This window comes from Manis pentadactyla, chromosome 1 (genome assembly GCF_030020395.1).
Source record: "Manis pentadactyla isolate mManPen7 chromosome 1, mManPen7.hap1, whole genome shotgun sequence".
Classification (NCBI taxonomy): Eukaryota; Metazoa; Chordata; class Mammalia; order Pholidota; family Manidae; genus Manis; species Manis pentadactyla.
The window spans coordinates 185,833,010-185,852,153 of record NC_080019.1 but is presented as its reverse complement, the minus strand read 5'-3'; the positions used below and the strand labels follow the sequence as shown (position 1 = coordinate 185,852,153).

The following is a 19,144-nucleotide window of genomic DNA, read 5'->3' as shown; positions in this document are numbered from 1 at the left end:
GGTGGCTGTACGATTCCAGACACCACAAGGTGGTGGCCCAGACAGAGTGGCGGCAGTGGAGGTGACAGAAGTGGTCATGTTCTGGATATCCTTCGGAGTTTAGCATTTGCCGGGACATTGGATGTGAGGGAGGAGAGAGGGTCTAGGATGCCTCCAGGGTGGTGGCTGAGTCACAGCTGCCACCTGCTGAGCTGGGAGAGACTGTAACGACCCCTGCGTGGCCTGGAGTGTTGCCGTCTGCTTGGTCACCCAGGGTGGGTTTTATCGTTTACTTCCACAAAAATAACCCTGTTTGTTCCTGCCTTTGGTGGAACTGCCCATGAAGAGCTCTGCCTTTAATCCTACAGATGAACCAGCTGCTTTGGTAAGACTGATACTTGCTTTGTCCACGGAGAGCTCCCTCAACAGTCACTTGTTCTGAGGGCTTGTTTAGGAAATGGGGAAACCAGTTTTAGAAAAGCGGAAGAGGTGGTAAACACAGCTAGAAGTAGACTCTACTGAAAAGAATGATGGGAAAACCATTATTTAGATTTCTAACTTTTCACTACAACAGTGCACTTTAAATCGGGCAACGAGGGGATCCTCAGCGGTTATGACCTTCATTATATCATGTGACCTTCCTAGGCTTCACTTTCTACAACTATAAAATGGGGATATTACCAGTAACTATCTGAGAGAGTGGATATAAGGATTTCATTTATATTTGTTGTCAAGCAATGGTCCTTACAATAAGCAAAATAATATTTATCATTTTATGTGTCTCTTTCTACTTTTCCCTGGAAAATGGCTGCTCCTTTTCATATATATGCATGTCATACACATATGTATACACACATATATTTAATGTCTATATTTAATGTATCAAATGTATATATATTTATATAAGCTATATACTGCATATATAGTATATTAAATACATATAATGTGTATTAAGTAAACACACTAAAATATACATATATTTTAAAAGATTTTGGATCCATCATTTGGAGTCGAATGCTCTCTTTTTACATTGCTTCTGTCTCAGTGATAAAAAATATTCATGTGCTGTTTTCCTTTTTTTTAACTGGAATATATTTGATATATAACATTGTATAAGTTTAAGGTTTACAACATATTGGTTTGATCATTTTATATATTGCAATATGATTGCCATTGTAGGGTTAGCTAACATCTCTATCATGTCCCATAATCATAATTTCTTTTTTAGATGGAAATAATTAAGATCTGGTTTCTTAGTAAGTTTGATGTTTATAATTCAGTATTGTCGTCTATAATCATTTTCTGTGCACTAGATCTCCGGGACTTATCTGTGTACTAGTTGCAAGTTTGTACCCTTAAATAACATCTCTCCTATTCCCCTACCTCCTAGCTCCTGGTAACTATTTTTCTCTTAATGCTACATACCAACCCCGTAACTCCAAAAATATTATATTCATTGGACTGAATTTCCAGGGTCATTTGGAATGAATTTGAAGTATAGTATCAGCATTTGTGAAATGGTTTTGCTTTTCAAACCCCAGGCTAAAGACAGGTTATGTGACATTGCAGAATGCTCTCATTTAGAAATCTGCTGATGATCTCTCTAACAGGACAACTTGAATCTTTTGGAGAGCATTTGGGAGCCCACTAAAATGTCCAAGCATGCTGACTTATTTTAGTATTCAGATCACTGGCACTTATTTGAATACTGTTTGGATAGTAAACATTTAGGTACTGAATTGTCTTTTGAAATTACAATCAAGGTTTACATTTCTAGGTAGTTTAAAATGACTTTTGACAACTGAATTTCCAAATTGCACAGAAAAGATACAGACTCAAACCCTTAACAAATGGTCAAAACTGAAAGCATCCTATAAACCCAAACAGGGAAGAGACTCCTTAAGAGTAAAACAGCATCAAGAAAAGTAGGCGCATTTGTGTTTAATCTGTCTTATGTTTTGTGCAAGACTGAGGTATTGGAACTTTGCTAGGAACTGGTTTGTTAATGTTCCTTTACACTTGTTTCTGAAAACATGTTTTCAAGAGGGTTTAATTATTTCTCACAGTGCTGAGCTACAAGCTGAAACATTGTCTTTAAGATTGTTTAGGAGTTTTTCTTTTTAATCGGTTACCATTGGGGAAGTCATTGAAATAGTGATGTAATTGATCATTACTCATTTCTGGTGATTTAGAGTTTATATTTGAGGAGCATCAAGGCAGCGGCAAGGAACATCCTTGAACCCAGATGCTGTGAATGTCAGGCTCCTCTCCTGGACCAGTGGGAGGTGTGTGTGAGCATCTGTGTCCTAAAAGGGCATGATACCAACCTTGTGAGCAGCATGCTAATTTTTTCCTAAAATTTCTACTTAGTTTCAATTATATTTTTTACTAGGATAGGATAATCAAAACATTTCATAGTGGAAAACCTCAAACTTCTATTTTGAAATTTAATTTCTAAAGTAGGGGGAATAGTTTTATGAATTCCTGTGTACCCATCAGCCAGTCCCAGCAAATACACAGGACCAGTCTGTTTCATCTTTTTCCCAGTCTGCTGAGGTGTTTTGAAGCAAATCCAGACATTAGATTATTTTATCCATAATTAGAAAAGGGAAGGACTTTTTTTTAAAGCATAGTAATGTAGGACAAAAGGAATTTATTCTGGGCCCTGGATTGTGGACTGGTGCTAATTCCAGCATTCTTTGCTGCGATGTGGAATATGCTTGTCCCATTCCATCAAAGTAGATACATTAGCGATTCTGTTTGTATGTTCTGGGGCTGTATTTTGAAAAGAGGCTCTATTTATTCAACAGATATTTACTAATTCCTGCTTTGAGCCAGGGATATGCCATGCATTGGGGACTCATAAGCAGAACACCCTGAAGCTGGTAGAGAATCAGGCAAATCAGCTTTGGTGCCAATACAGCTTGATTCGCTCTCTGTAGAGGTGTGCCCAGGGTGCTTTGTGTCTCAGAGGTATTTCTTTCTCTTGCTCACACTTTAAAAAGTCACCTAAGTCCTGGTCAAATTTTGAGTGTCAATTATTAGTTAATTTGTGATACATAATATGCAAGCCATTTTAGATGTCTATAGGTTACCACCAGCAAGTCTAGACTCTCTCTCCTCCTTAAAATGACAAACTCATCCAAATTTAGCAAATATTGGTTGGACCCTCTTACCATATTTAATGGAATTGTAGATACCCCTGGCTGTAAGGAATGCTATTGTTTTAGGAAGCACTAAGGAAAAAGCTGCCAATTAAACTATGATACCTATCAAATGTAAGACACTGTCCTGCCTCACAGATGAGGAAGTGTGAAAGAAATGTGAGTCTTGGGATAGGAACCTTGCACAGTACACCCTAGTGGGCAGAGTCAGGAATCATGATGCAGAAACTGTCTTTGCTCCCAGGGGAGGAAAAACACAACACGCCATGCAGGGAGATGGCAGAAACAGCAAGGCGGGACAGACAAGGGGAAGAAATAGGAGGAGAGATTGATTCTGGTGGGGAGAAATCGGGAGGACTTCCTGGAGGAAGGGTGGTGGTGGTATCTGAGCTGGGCTCAGAGGGACTGCTTGGATGAAGGGGGAAAGTGCTCCATGTAATAGAAACAACACAGGCAAAGGCTCTGAGCTGTCCTAGAAATGTGGTGATTGTCCATGTCTGGAATGTAGGGTTTGTTGGTGAGCAGAAGAAAAACAGTAGAGAATTCAAAAAGCAATGACTGTACACTTTGACCCAGGAACTCCGCCCTCAAGTTATGCTACGATTTACTGAGCACCTCCTGTGTGTCAGGGACTCTGTTGGTGTGTGGCCCATTAACAGTCCCCACACCCTGCCAGGTAGGTAGTATTAGCACCCTGATTTTTTTTTTTTTTTTTTAGATAATTATTTTTTATTGAAGGGTAGTTGACACACAGTATTACATTACATTAGTTTCAGGTGTACAACACAGTGATTCAACATTTATATACATGATAATTCTAAGTACCAGCTATCACCATACCAAGTTGTTACAATATTTTGACTATATTCCTTATGCTATACATTACATCCCGGTTGCTTATTTATTTTACAATTGGAAGTGTGTACTTTTTCTTGGTTGTTGTTGTTAGGGCATCTCTCATTTTTATTGATCAAATGGTTGTTAACAACAATAAAATTCTGTATAGGGGAGTCAATGCTCAATGCACAATCATTAATCCACCCCAAGCCTATTTTTCGTCAGTCTCCAATCTTCTGAAGCATAACGAACAAGTTCTTACATGGAGAACAAATTCTTACATAGTGAATAAGTTACATGGTGAACAGTACAAGGGCAGTCATCACAGAAACTTTTGGTTTTGCTCATGCATTATGAACTATAAACAGTCAGTTCAAATATGAATACACATTTGATTTTTATACTTGATTTATATGTGGATACCACATTTCTCTCTTTATTATTTTTAATAAGATGCTGAAGTGGTAGGTAGATACAACATAAAGGTAGAAAACAGTTTAGTGTTGTAAGAGAGCAAATGTAGATGATCAGGTGTGTGCCTGTAGACTATGTGTTAATCCAAGCTAGACAAGGGCAATAAAACATCCACATATGCAGAAGATTTCTCTCAGTACAGGGGGGGTGAGGTTCTAAGCCTCACCTCTGTTGATCCCCAATTTCTCACCTGATGACCCCCCAGCGACTGTGCCTGTCTTAGGTTGTTCCTCCCTTGAGGAATCTTACCCGTCTCTGGCTAACCAGTCATCTTCCGGGGCCACACAGGGAAATGTTAAGTTGGTAAGTGAGAGAGAAGCCTTATTGTTTGAAATGGTTAGCTTTTTATTTCTTTGCATATTTATGCCCTGTGGCTTCTATGCCCAGCATTTGTCTTGAGGTATCTTTACCACTTGGAGGAGTTATGATACTCGGTAAATTTGATATGAGGCACGAATTCTATTTAAGAATTCGTTGTAATTAGGAAGGAAGAAGAAAAGCTATAGAAGTAGCAGGCGGGAGAAAACATGGGAAGATTGATTATTTCTTTGACATATCTTCTTGTAGAGTAACTTCAGCATGTATATATTTTAAGCTACTACTTAAATTGCGCACACACATTAACATAATAGGAGTATAGTTACATAACCAAAGCATACCTGTAATTACCAGCCATCTCCAGTGAAACCAAGAAAACCAGTTAGGCACCCTAGGCATTTGTGAAAACTTATCAATGATATGATGGTTATTATCTAACTGAATTTGAATAGTTTGAGAAAAATCAGACAAATTAAAACAACCCATTCCTGGGCACTGTTCACATCCCATATGTTCTTTTAACAGTAAATAGTCTGTAGTTGTAAGATTTTGGAGCGCTACAATTTGCACTTCTCCTAATTCTTGGTTGAGTTCCAACAGTATAGATCCAGTCAAATTTGTTGTTTTACTGTATGCACAGGCCAGCTTAGATATCTCCTTCATTCCCATGGCAAGTCCAGGAGTTGGTGGGATGAGTGCATCTACAGCTGTAGCAGTGCGTGGATCTTTGTTGGGGTTTTTTGATGATCATCTTCTGGCATGAGTCTTCCCGAGAGTGCTGATGTTGGAAGTTCTCTTTCATATCGTTTCTTAGTTCATTTTCGGGGTAGCCAAATTAGGCTTTGATCCTCTGTATAAACACAAACAGACCCTTTGCCTACACTTTTATATGTCCTTTATATTATTGTGTAGAACTCATTAGAGGTCACCACATAGGAACTGCATTTTTTTTTTTTTTTAATCATTAATCTACACTTACATGACGAATACTTACGAATACTTTGTTTACTAGGCTCTCCCCTATACCAGGTCCCCCCTATATACTCCTTTACAGTCACTGTCCATCAGCGTAGCAACCTGTTGTAGAATCACTACTTGTCTTCTCTGTGTTGTACAGCCCTCCCCTTTCTCCCACCCCGCTATGGATGCTAATCTTAATACCCCCCTACTTCTCCCCCCCTTATCCCTCCCTACCCACCCATCCTCCCCAGTCCCTTTCCCTTTGGTACCTGTTAGTCCATTCTTGAGTTCTGTGATTCTGCTGCTGTTTTGTTCCTTCAGTTTTTCCTTTGTTCTTATATTCCACAGATGAGTGAAATCATTTGGTATTTCTCTTTCTCTGCTTGGCTTGTTTCACTGAGCAAAATACCCTCCAGCTCCATCCATGTTGCTGCAAATGGTTGGATTTGCCCTTTTCTTATGGCTGAGTAGTATTCCATTGTGTATATGTACCACATCTTCTTTATCCATTCATCTATCGATGGACATTTAGGTTGCTTCCAATTCTTGGCTATTGTAAATAGTGCTGCGATAAACATAGGGGTGCACTGATCTTTCTCATACTTGATTGCTGCATTCTTAGGGTAAATTCCTAGGAGTGCAATTCCTGGGTCAAATGGTAAGTCTGTTTTGAGCATTTTGATGTACCTCCATACTGCTTTCCACAATGGTTGAACAAGTTTACATTCCCACCAGCAGTGTAGGAGGGTTCCCCTTTCTCCACAGCCTCGCCAACATTTGTTGTTGTCTTTTGGATGGCAGCCATCCTTACTGGTGTGAGGTGATACCTCATTGTAGTTTTAATTTGCATTTCTCTGATAATTAGCGATGTGGAGCATCTTTTCATGTGTCTGTTGGCCATCTGTATTTCTTTTTTGGAGAACCGTCTGTTCAGTTCCTTTGCCCATTTTTTAATTGGGTTATTTGTTTTTTGTTTGTTGAGGCGTGTGAGCTCTTTATATATTCTGGACGTCAAGCCTTTATCGGATGTGTCATTTTCAAAGATATTCTCCCATACTGTAGGGTTTCTTTTTGTTCTATTGATGGTGTCTTTTGCTGTACAGAAGCTTTTCAGCTTAATATAGTCCCACTTGTTCATTTTTGCTGTTGTTTTCCTTGCCCGGGGAGATATGTTCAAGAAGAGGTCACTCATGTTTATGTCTAAGAGGTTTGTGCCTATGTTTTCTTCCAAGAGTTTAATGGTTTCATGACTTACATTCAGGTCTTTGATCCATTTTGAGTTTACTTTTGTATATGGGGTTAGACGATGGTCCAGTTTCATTCTCCTACATGTAGCTGTCCAGTTTTGCCAGCACCATCTGTTGAAGAGACTGTCATTTCGCCATTGTATGTCCATGGCTCCTTTATCAAATATTAATTGACCATATATGTCTGAGTTAATGTCTGGATTCTCTAGTCTGTTCCATTGGTCTGTGGCTCTGTTCTTGTGCCAGTACCAAATTGTCTTGATTACTATGGCTTTTTAGCACCCTGATTTTACATTTGAGGACACTGAAGCTCAGAGAAGCCACAAGCTGGTTAAGGAACAAGACCACCCTGTGGTGGGCATCATACCTCATCAGCTCTGTAGGCACTGTGAACAATATAGTTTGGAGGGGGACAGAAAAAAAGGAGTCCAGCCTTATCTTCAACAAGCTTAAATCTGATGGTGGGATCAGGGTCAAAATATCTGAAGAAAAGGGAAAACTCTTTATAAGGAAAATAGATATGTCATTATGAATTGGGCATCTCAGAATCAGAAGTTGAGCAAGGCCTGGATTACTTCTAATTTCTGAAGCTCCCAACAGATTAGGAGACCAGAAGAAGGAATGCCCAAACAGGGCTGTATAAAGTCAGAGAGATTTTAAATGTTTACATCAAACAACTGAACACTAAAACACGTGACAAATACAATGTCAGAGCATTTAGCTTCCACTGGACACAACATCAAGAGCCTGAAAAACGAATCCTTCTGGGAATGTGAGCTTCCGGTGCGGGGCTGAATGTGGGACCACAGGGAAGAGCAGACGTGAGCAGCAGTTGGAGGGACAATGAGAAAGGGGTGAGTGCTGCTAAGCACCGTACTGCTGGGAGGGTGGAAAATCTCCCACTGCTTAGTGACCAGCCAGGGTGGGCGGTACTACGAGGGTCAGCTGGGGGAGGTGTCCACACAGACAGGCCCACAGAGCAGTTGGTGACCCTGTTTCCCTAGCTCTCAACCAAAGATGTCCCAGATGTCCTGGGACAGCCGTTGGATCTCTTAGCTCTGGGTTTTCATGCCTCTGCTGGCTTAGACAATAGTCTGTATATAAGACAAGAGGTTTTTTTTTTAGAGAAAAACCTTTTCCTGGGGCACCTAAAGCTGTGGCTTCAGAATTAATCCAGAAAAAGATCCTTGTTGTGAGGGGGTGGTAACTGCAGCCTCAGCACAGCTCCCTGGAGCAGGCATTTGAGGATTGGATTCAAGCAAACGAGGTACCTCCCATGCTGCTCTCTGACCTCGTTGGAATGAATTTCTCTGCCTGCAATCAGAAGTACATGATGCCCATCCAAACCTGCTCAATCAGAGTCTGGGTAGAGGCAGGGAGGGGCTAGAGGTATTATAGGTGATCATTACATACCCTGAACCTCATGGTCCATCTCACCAAGCTTTGGACTAGAGGTGGGCTGGGGCTGGTGGTGTAAGTTGCTGATTCTCCAGAGCAGAGCAGTCAGTTCAAGGGACTGGGAAGGCGAGGCCCGCATGCTAGGTTAGGTGGAGGTGGCTGTTTAGGGAAGACTGAGCCAGGTGGCATTCCCTGGGCTTCAGTTCCATAACATCCCTGGCTCTTGTGTCAACCTGTTTTTTTTTTTTTTTTTATTTTGGTCACCGTTGCCATGCAGCAAATCACCCCAGAACCTAGAGGTTTAAATGACAGCAATCATTTTATTTCTCTGGCCATGAATTCAGGAGGGGTTCAGCTGAGTGGTTGTCTTGGGGTTGTCAGGGGGTGGCTGGAGCTGGGGCATCAGGGAAGCGGAGCAGCTGTGGATGGGTGCACATCTCTCTCTCCCTCCTCCACTATCTCCCGTGCCTCTCCAGGAGGTCTTGCTGTGTGGGCCTGTTTGGGCTTCCTTCCAAAATGGTCTCCTCATGGGCCTTGTTACAGCGCAGTGGCTTCGGACCCACGAGAGTCAGTGAACAGAGTAGAAGGTGTGCCTTTTATGACGCAGCCTTGGAAGTCACTCAGCATCGCTGCCATCACATTCTGCTGGTGACAAGCACATTACTAGCCCGTCTCGATTCAAGGGGAGTGAGCAGAGACCCCGCCTCTCAGTGGGAGGACTTTCAAAGTCATAGACTAGAGAAGAACAATAGGAGGTCATGTGGGATGGGAGGTATTCTTACAGCCATCTTGGAATTGGAAATTTTATATACATAAAATTAATATATATAAATTTTGATGTCATTTATATATATTTATATATATGTCATTCGCCATCATTTTAAATATAGGAGGCTCCACTGTTGATCATTTTGTCAGTGATGGAGAAGCTGCCTGTCCTTGGACTGTCTTCAAGGAGTTGGAGCCTTTCATTTTGAAAATGAGGAGCTGGAAAAATCTATCTTCCAGAAATTTGTCAAGTGCTTTTTGAGGCCCAAGCCATACATGGTGTTTTTTCAGATATCACTTAAAAAATAATTTGCTTGTTATACATAGATGTGGGCTAAAGAACCACTTCTTTCCATTTTATTGATAGGAAAACTGAGGTTTAGAGAAACGACCCAATGTCCCGCAGAATGGCGGAAAAGAGACTAACTGGGATTAAGAATTTCTGGTTTCCACGTGAATATGTTTAACAATCCTGAACTGTAGGCTGACAGATGGTTAAGGTGGTCAACTTAATGTTATTTGTTTTTTACCACAGTAAGAACAAAATTTCTGGTTTTGAATCAAAACCTCCATCAGGCAGTCCCTGTGGGTGGGGAGGAGCTGCATGCGGCTCTCAGGAGCCAGTTTGCCATGTTTGCGAGCGGATGATACTCCAGACTCACAAAACCAAGAGCAGGTCTCTCCCTCGCCTGGAGACCTCCAGTGGCTTCCAGCACTGACGGGATCAGGTTGGAATCCCTTTGCAGGATATTCCAGGCCCTCCATCCCTTGACGTGCCCCAGAGTATGCCTGTGAAGGGAGAGTCCGAGCAGGAGGACAGGCTACCCAGTGACCTCCCACATCTTCCATAAAACCAGGGGGTGAAATGGTCAGGTTTCTTGCACAAATTACCCCTCAGAATTAATTCATGCTTGTTGGAGGCTGACAGACATTTGACAAAGTTTACAGCCTCTGCAGAAGCACTGCCTCGTTGCACCCCTTGCCCCCAACACCCACCTACTCTTCCTTGAAGAGCTCTTGCAGGTGTTAACAAAGGACAGAGCCCCACTTTGAAATGTCCTTTGTTCCATCTGAGGCGTGAAGCTGAAAGAGAACAGGCTTCCCCATCTGGGCTGACAGAGGAGTGACGGTGGCGGGGGCGATGGGCTGTGGAGGAGGCCAGAGAAGTCTTGGGGAAGTTTCCATATGCTGAGGAGTTTGTGAAGGAACTTGAAGCCGACTGTGCTCTTTTGAACGGTGCTTGTTCGGCACTGATCCAATGTCCCAAGTGGCCCATAAAAATTTTACTACATTTTGTCCACCCGTGGATACTGTGACCTAAAGTGACCCAATCAGAAGTCTGTTTTGGCAATGTGCTCAGAGGGGACTGGAGCGGCCTGGGCCGCTGCCGAGTTGACAGTGTTTGCTTTAATCAGGAATGATGGCTTCTGGTGGGAACGGAAGGCAGGTGGTACAGGGAGCCGTGAACTTTGTCACAGAGCAATGACTTCTGTGAAATTCACAGCAGTTCCTTCCAATCCTGTCTGGATGAGCTGGAGTCACTGCAAATGTGTCCGATGGGCTACCAGTGATGGTTTGAGTGGAGTCTTAGTTCAATCTCGAACTTATAGGAGGAAAGCTTAAATGGATGGGACTGAGTTGTTTTAATTGCTTGAAAGTATTTTACCCTATTCTTTTATTTTAAAAAACTCAGATTAAAAACATGAAAATAAATGAAAACCGTGGGCCCTATTTTCCCAGTCTCCTACAGTCAATTAATCTATTTGGCTGCTGTGTCTTCTAGATTGTCAGTAAACCCCTCATGGTTGGTCAAGATGCTCCCCAAGGAACAGAGGGCTCATGTGACTATGCCTGCCTTCCCAAATGACGACTGGTTTTACCTGCAAGTCCCTAAGAACCTTGAGACTTTTCTCAGGGTTTCTAAGTGTGGGATAGTACCAACACAGTCCTCTGGGTTATTATATATTTAATTCAATACTGGGATGCCTTTGAGCCCATATTCGACGGTCTATTTTTATGACTGCTCTGGTGTTATCTTGTCACCCACTTTAAACTTCATGCTCCTTATACTTTTCAGTGTCTTGTTCATCTGTCAGATGAAGCCCAGGAATCACAGCCACATTATCAATACACTTCTGGCAATAGTAACACCATCTTGGTGAACTCCACCTAATTGTAGGTGAGACTGTGGCCTTCATAGAAATGGAAGCAAATAAAAAATTTTGTGATTCTGATAAAAATACATTAGATACGAAACCTCAGTGTGGTAGAAGTGCTTTTTAGACATAGGGTCATTTGAGATAATAAGGAAATCACCACTAGGACTGTCACCATCACTAGGACCACCCCAACTGTTGGAACCCCGTGAGTCGTGGTGCTCTGGAAATACTGATCCTGCAACTCGTGAGGCACTAACGCAGCTCTGGCCAGCTCAGTGGTGGCTTTTGGGTGCTCCCGATCTTGCCATTTTTGCAGAGCTATGGCTGTAGCAAATATGGCTCTGATGAGACTGCTTTCTGGCTTCATTAAATTTGCTTCAGTGCTGCAGGCAAAATAAGGCTAGTGGCTGAACCCAAATCATAAACATCAAAAGCAAATGGGAACCAGAAATTTTGAATGCAAAGGCTTAGTTTGGTCAGGCTTATGGCATTTAGGTGAGAGACCAAAACAAACTTGGCTTTCCCCTAGAGCTGTGTTCCCACCGTTGCAGAGCTGTGACCCTCACTTATGGGTTATTTGGTTTAGAGGCATTTACCCCACTTCTAAAAGAGCTAATATATCTATATCTTTATCTCTATCTATCTATCTCTATCTATCTATCTATCTATCTATCTATCATCTATCATTATCCATCCACCCATCCATCTATCATCTATTTATCTAAATATGGCATGTATGTATATATGTGTATGTTTCAATTTAAGCAACATTGGTACAATTTTCTCTTGAAAAGATCTTATTCCTTCTGCTATGCTGTGTAAGGAATTTGCAGATGTTTTGGGTTTTATGAAGCCAAGGCTCTGACTAGTCATTCCTTATGGATTGGCTGCACTTCTTGGGCACTTTTCCAAGTAGACAGATTCCCCCAGTTCCAGAGTGTGGGAAGCAGCAGGAGAGACTCTTGAGTTTTGCTTGGCTGTGGTGAGTGAGAATCTGCAATTCGGAGGACACAGGCTGAGTTGTAACAATGCCCAGACATTTTAAACAGCCCTTGCTTTGAACTGTAACAAACACCTTCATGACCACCTTGACAGTGGTTGTTTAGTTGTTGAGTCTAAAATCCTTGTCCCCTCTTCAAACTCCTGACTCCCAGAGGACACATGTCTACTGGAATTCAAACTATATTTTCCAGCCTCTCTTGCTGATGATAGGTGTGGTCATACAACTAATTTCTAGCCCTTTGATCACAACGTAAATGGAAGACTAATGAGACAGCTTCTAAGGACATTCCTTAAGGGGTAACTGGCTCCTCCTCCCAACTTCCCCTTTCCCCAGCCAGGAAGATGAGGTCCATACCCAAGAAATGGCAAGTGTGGAGAATTGGGAGACACATAACAGTACTGGGATGCCTGAATACAGAGTCTCACATGACAGAAAGGAACATTTTCTATAAGCCATTTTTTTTTTCCAGGCCTTTTGCTGGGAAGCAAACCTAATTTTGATTTGTAAATTCCTTTTATCCCTTCAAAATTTACCTGGCTATATTAATTCCCTCAGACTAGACCTATTCTTTCTACTAGGTGGTGGTTAATACATTCAACTAATTCAGAGTATTCAGTGGTTATTTTGTGTCCCTCCTTTCAAGTAATATTTTCATTTTTTAATTGGTGCCTTCAGAAGACTGCATCCTAAACCAGTAGTTTAAAAAAACTTGCTTTCAAAAGAAATTCAGTCCCCTTCACATTGTTTCTATTCCTGGTGTGTGTGTGTGCGTATGTGTTGGAGTGGGGATCAGCTTCCGTCCTCTGGTTAATGCCTATCACCTCTTGCCCCACCCTGGCTCCTGGCTTTTTCCTCCATCATGCCCGAGGGTTTCCTCATTGCTACGCTGTCCACTGCCCTCTCCTCACTGCCCCTTCCCTCCAGGCGTGGACACAGTTCCCTTCCTGAATTTCTCAAGCCATCCCTAACATGATGCTAATGGACTTTCACTGTATAATGGATTTGTATTGATGGGTTGGGAATACCAGAATGTGATTATAGCACAGACAAATGAAAAACTTACAGCTGGGTCTCCATTGCTATGGTTGCCTCACCTATGCCCACTCAGTGTCAGCACGGCTTGAATGCTGGGGCTGGCATCATCTGGAAGCTCACTCACTCACCAGTGTTGCAGTTGGCGATGATTGTTGGCCGTGATCTTAGCTGGTGCTCTCAGCTGGGACACCTCCATGGGATCGTTCCATGTGGCCTGGCCTTCCTTACAAAGTGGCAGCCGAGTCTAAAATGGTGAGCATCCTGAGAGGATGAGAAAGGCAGAAGCTCAGAAATCAGGCAGCATCACTTTCTCCACATTTTGTTTGTTGAGGCAGTCACAAAGCCCTGCCTAAATTCAAGGGCAGTGGAAATAGACTTTGCCTTTCTGTAGAATTGAGAAGATTCTGGAAGAGCATCTGGGAACAGAAATATTATTGTGGTGTGGAGAAAATGGAAGTTCCTGTGGCCAGGATCCTCACCTAAACTACTTGAGGACGTAACTGGCCTACTGCTAGGCTACTGCTTCCACACCCATAGACAATAAGCTATTGTTGACTGAGTCACTATATAAAGAGCTCTGCCCAGTGCTCTGGGTGAAGGCAGGGGTGGAGCTGGATTGTGGACCTGCAGACTGCTGGATGCAGGCGTGATTCTGTTGCTTGACCTATTGCAGGGAGAATAAAGTCAGGTATGAACCCTTTTATCCCAAGAATGTTCAACTGTCATTTCTTGGTCTCACTGAATCCATAGTGAACTTGCCCTGGGCTGAAACCCTCAGGCAAGACATGTGGTCACTTTGGGAAAACACAATTTGCCACACCCATTTGGGTGCATCCTTTACTGGCTATCAGTCCTGTTTCTTCTTGTGGGGACCCTGTCCACCTCGCTGTTCTCAGGTTATTCTTCTCAACAAACTCCTATTGTTTGCACCAGTCCAGAGAAAACTCAATGCACCCACTTTTAAAATTATTGTGCAGAACCATTTGGTTCTTTGTCTCACCCTCCCCATTCCCAGCCTTGCCCTTGACCTTATTTTTCATAGCCAAGAGTTTCTTCAAACTAAAGATTAATTCTTTTCTAAAGTAAAATGGGTATAAATAGCAGACACTTCAGAAAGTACTATTTTTCTTTCTCATATACCACTGACCCTTCTAGGCACCAATCCATGTGCAGTTAATGACTTTTGGGAGGTCATTGGGGAGTGGAGAGGGTTTGGAATAAGGGAAAACAAATGAGAATCCTATTTTACCATTTATTAACTGTGCACTCTTGGGCAGGTCACTTAGCTGTTTTTGCCTTTGTTTCCTCATCTGTAAAAATAAGAATAATATTTCTCACACTATCAGGTGGCTGTGAGAACTAATTTGATACTGCGTGAAGAGGGCTTACACCATAGGAGGTTCTCAAAAATGAAAGCTGGGGATCTTGTTAAGGCAGAGGTGAGGGTTGGGAGAAGGGGACACAAAAGTTTTGTAAGTTGTTAATTTATAATAAGTCCCCAAAGAGATGTTCTTTCAAAAGCATACTTATTACAAATTTTGTCAGCAGGGGAAAACTTCTTAGGAGAGAAATGGAAAAATTTTTAGCACAAAGCTGATTTTCTAATATTTAAGCAAAGCTTGGAAGGAGTGGTCAGTAGAAAACAGTCCCTCGCCCCTGGACTATCTTGATGGAGCTTGGTCTCACCATCTGTGAAATGAAGATCATCTCTGAGGTCCCATGTACTTGAAGTCTGTGCCCTTTATGTTATACTATAAATGAAAACATTTTATATTTGCTTAGTATGAGTTCTAGTTAAGGTACATATATATTTTTTCTTCCCTGAAAGCCATGGCACTGAGAGGAGGCTGCAACTGTTTTGGGGTGAGATACTTTCCTCAGTGCGCTCGTTTTCTGAAGATATCTAGACCACAACTCTCGTTTATAATAGTGGTCTGTCCTAGCAGTTCCCAAAGACATGGGAGGTGTCCTTGGTGCTGAACAACAGGCAGCGAGTCTGGTAACCAACATCCAAGAGGAACATCTCTGCTTTTGATGGGGGGTAGGGGTGGGGGCAGGGCAGAAATCTAACACATGACACATTTCTGGGTTGTTTGTTTTGCTTCGCTTTTTGGAGAGGTTAGTGGGGGTGGGGGACATGTGCTGACCAGAGGAAGTCTAGGAAGAACAAGATTCTTGAAAAATAAAGCTGTGGTGGTGCCCAGGGGGTGGGTGCTGCCCAGAGCTTTTCCCTGCGTTGTCATGGGGATTAATTAGTCAATGTTTGTGCCTTATTTTGGAGTCACTCTGAGTTGAGCATGTGCAGGGAGCTCTGACTTAGATGCTAAACCATTTTCAAAAGGGAAAGTGTACATTAGGATTTTTGGACTGGAACCCACTACACGTACTTTGCTGCTTGAAAGCATACTTTTGAACTATATGAGTGCCATCTTGCCAAAATATATTGGCTATTTATTGCTAAAAAATTCTAAGGTAAAATTAAATTTGCAAAGTGACATCTCAGAAGAATGCATTCAAAATCTAGGGAGAATTTGAATAGAATTCTTCAAGAATAGAATAGAATAGAATCTTCAAGAAAGTTTCTTTCCTTTTCTTTAACCTTCCTTTTGTCCTTTCTTATACTGAGTCTACATAAGAAAAATAGGGCTCTCTATGACATAATGTCTTTATTGGTAGATTACACAGCTCAGGTTCACTCAACCACTATTTAATCCATATCTTTTCCATTTAAAACACTAGATTTTTAAATCTCTGTATTCACTAGAGAAACTAGAGTTGCACTGCATTCATTCATTCAACATTCATTGAGCATCTACTGTGTGCCAGGCCCTGGGCATGGGGTGGTGTCTGGTGAAGCTTCAGTTCAATTTTCCACAAAGTAGGGGGCCCTGCAATACCAGTGGATTGGTTTTCTTGAATAATAACCCATTAAGAAATGTAAAATCCTTAGATTCTTAGATATGCACCAGACACATGCGTACATTTTTATTAAAGTAGATCCTATAGATTGTTTCTGGTAATTTACATGCAGATTAAGTTGTCTTGCCCTTGCTTTTAGTTAAATTTTACATTATAGTTTAATCCTTCCAGGTGAAAAGATGCTTCCTGGTTCCCAACTTCCTCTGAAGAAGCAGATTTGTTTCCTGGTCCAGACTGGTCCCAGGTAACCACCAGTGTATCAAGCAGCCCATTGAAGATGCTGGTGATCATTGGGAAACTCCTCAGGTCTGAAGGAAGACTTAGGAGTTTGAAATAATACCTACATTGAATATTTAAAATTACTTGTGTGGAAAACGATATTATACAAAGTGCTCATAAATTGGTTTGTACACACTCAAATATACCGCTTTAATTCCTGTACCCCTTTAATTCACTAAGAGCACTCAGTAGGTGCTTTGCACATAGTCCATGCATGAAACATAGTATTCGAATATTTGAATTATTCATACGATTTGCTCTTTGGATCTTTTTTGTGTTTTGTGGAATGCATGCTGGTCCCAGGTGACCCTGAAGGACTACATGTGGCAAAGCATATGTCTGTAACTGACATTCATATTTAGGCAACTGCCCAGTTGTGAACACTTTGCTTTTCAAAACCCTGTTTGTTACATCATCACTTGGTATTCACAATGTATTTCTCTATAAACCTACCATTGTATTCTTTTCCTATGAATGTCAGAAAGCTCACTGGAGGCAGAGGCAGTCTTATCCACTTGGGTCGCCAGCACCTAGCACCACATTTGCTTATAGCACATGTTCTGTGGTGGACACTCCTTCTGAATGTCCCCTTCCATTTCTCCACCTCCTGTTTTCCTTTGAACCCTTCAAGATTCAGCCTAAATGTCACACCCTCAGTGAAGCCTGCCCCAGGGTCCCTAGGCAGGACTTACATGCTCTTTTCTCAACATCCCATAGTATTTTCAACAAGTATCACTTACCACATTGTATTTTGATGAATTGGTGACAGTTTTCATGGTCTCTGTGAACTTCTTGAGGGTATGGACCCTGAGTCACCTACCTGTGAATCCCTTAACACCTCATCTAGTACATGAAACCTGGTTGTATCTCAATAAAGAGTTAGTTGAATAGGCACATATTTGTTACAGTTGAAGGTCATCCCAGAAAACATTTAGTATAACCTGTAATGTGATTGACTGAACTCTAGTGCTGTAGAACCTACCAGTGTGGGTAATACAACTTCTAGACAAAAACTCTTTCTGAAGTTCATGTTGGAAATAGAAGTGTCTAGTATGGGGAGCAGAGGGTGACAGAAGGGTGTTTGGGGGAGGCAGAGTGAGAAGAGGAGGCGAATCCCAGGTTTTTCCAGTAGTCATTCTAGTGACCAAGGGGAGGAGTTCCAGCCAGGGCAGGTGATGAGGTTGTGTGTCCTGAGCAGGGACAGCCACTGACACGCGAGGGACAACCATCACCTCTGGGAACCAGAGTGCTTGTCAGTGAAAGCCCACCTTGTCTTCCTCTCCGGCTGGCCGTGTGGTATTTGGGGAGCCAGAAAATGTTGGGCTGGGCCTCCTCTGCTAAAGCTGCCGTGGCATGGATACTCTGGGTCTCTAGCCTGGCAGGGTGGGCAGTAAATGAGGCGGCCACTGGACACTCGGTTTGCTCTGAGCCCTGGGGACAGGTGACTGTGTGCTCAACACACTAGGTCATAAAGGGATGCCCAGACATCCTAAAAGTGGAAATCCCGTGCCTCAGGGTTGGTGAGAGAAAGGAGGGTGGCAAATGTGCCAAGGATGGCTGACTTAAAATACAGGCCCAAACCCATTTTGAGGGCCTTTAAGAAATGGCAGCTGGTTGCTGGCTTCAAACCTGTCATTCTTCCTCCCAGCTGCCCACGTCCAGCACGATAGGTCAGTGTTACTAAAGAGGCCAAGGGCCTGCATTTAAAGTTGGTTCTGCAGTGTGATATTCCTAAACAACCACGGTGAAATTTACAGCAAGTTGGTGGCAGGACAGAGTGGGGTGCTGGTGTTGCCTGAACTGGTCGCTGGGCACTCTGTGTCATCCTACATATGGCAGGAACCAAAGTCCTCCTGGTTAATCTTTTATTCTGCTTTATCCTATCGGGTCAGACTTTAAAAAGAGAAATACCCTTCTGGTCATTGGTGGGGGTGTGGAGACAGACAGGGGTGGAGGAAAGGATATACTGAAAGACGAGATTGCAGGGACAGATGACGTCCAGTGATGGCTGGCGGCTCTGTTGTGCTGGTCCGGCAGAAGGCCGGGAGGAGGGAAGCATAAACAGAGGCATCTGGTCCCTCAGCATGGAGCGGCGGGTCCCCGAACTGTGGCAGATGCAGCCTCAGCTGCGGCGGGGCACGAGGCGCCGGTGTCCAGGCCCGGGTCATGCGCAGTGCCCGCTCTGACTGTGACAGCGCGGTGTCACACTGCCATTCTTCCTTTCTCCGGCGGTTTGTTTCCTCTGAAATCTGCCAGCGCTCGGAAGCAGCCGAGACTAGGCCCCTCGGGTTCACACGCTGGAGGAAGTGAGCAGGGAAAAGCAGTGAGTGACATCTAGAGAAAGACGCTGAAGGGGGAGCGAGAAAGCCAGTAGCAAGCACGGAAAGTGTGGGAAGAGGGGCTCTTTGGGCGGTGGGCAAAATTACGTAGATGAGGCACCGGGGCTGCGGTTAGCAAATTATGCAGAGGACATGTTAAGGCTTTGCCTGTGAGGTATAAACATGAGCCCCTGGGGGAACTTAAAGAAAATGTTCTGTATCAAAACTTAGGGAGAAAAGCAGTGGTATCAAGTTTCTGAAAAAATCAGCTGATATATTTATGGAG

The 19,144-nt window shown here is 42.8% G+C and overlaps 1 long non-coding RNA gene across 2 annotated transcripts in view; it reads left to right on the top strand.

The window, feature by feature from the left end:
- LOC118909637 (uncharacterized) overlaps nt 1-19,144 on the top strand; it is an 83,949-nt gene that overhangs the window by 34,651 nt on the left and 30,154 nt on the right. The window contains exon 6 of one of the 2 annotated variants that reach the window (XR_008998329.1): nt 16,433-16,505. This is a non-coding gene — a long non-coding RNA (uncharacterized LOC118909637). Of the gene's footprint in view, nt 1-16,432; nt 17,276-19,144 lie in introns of those variants that run through there. The other variant, XR_008998328.1, reaches the window with a different exon arrangement.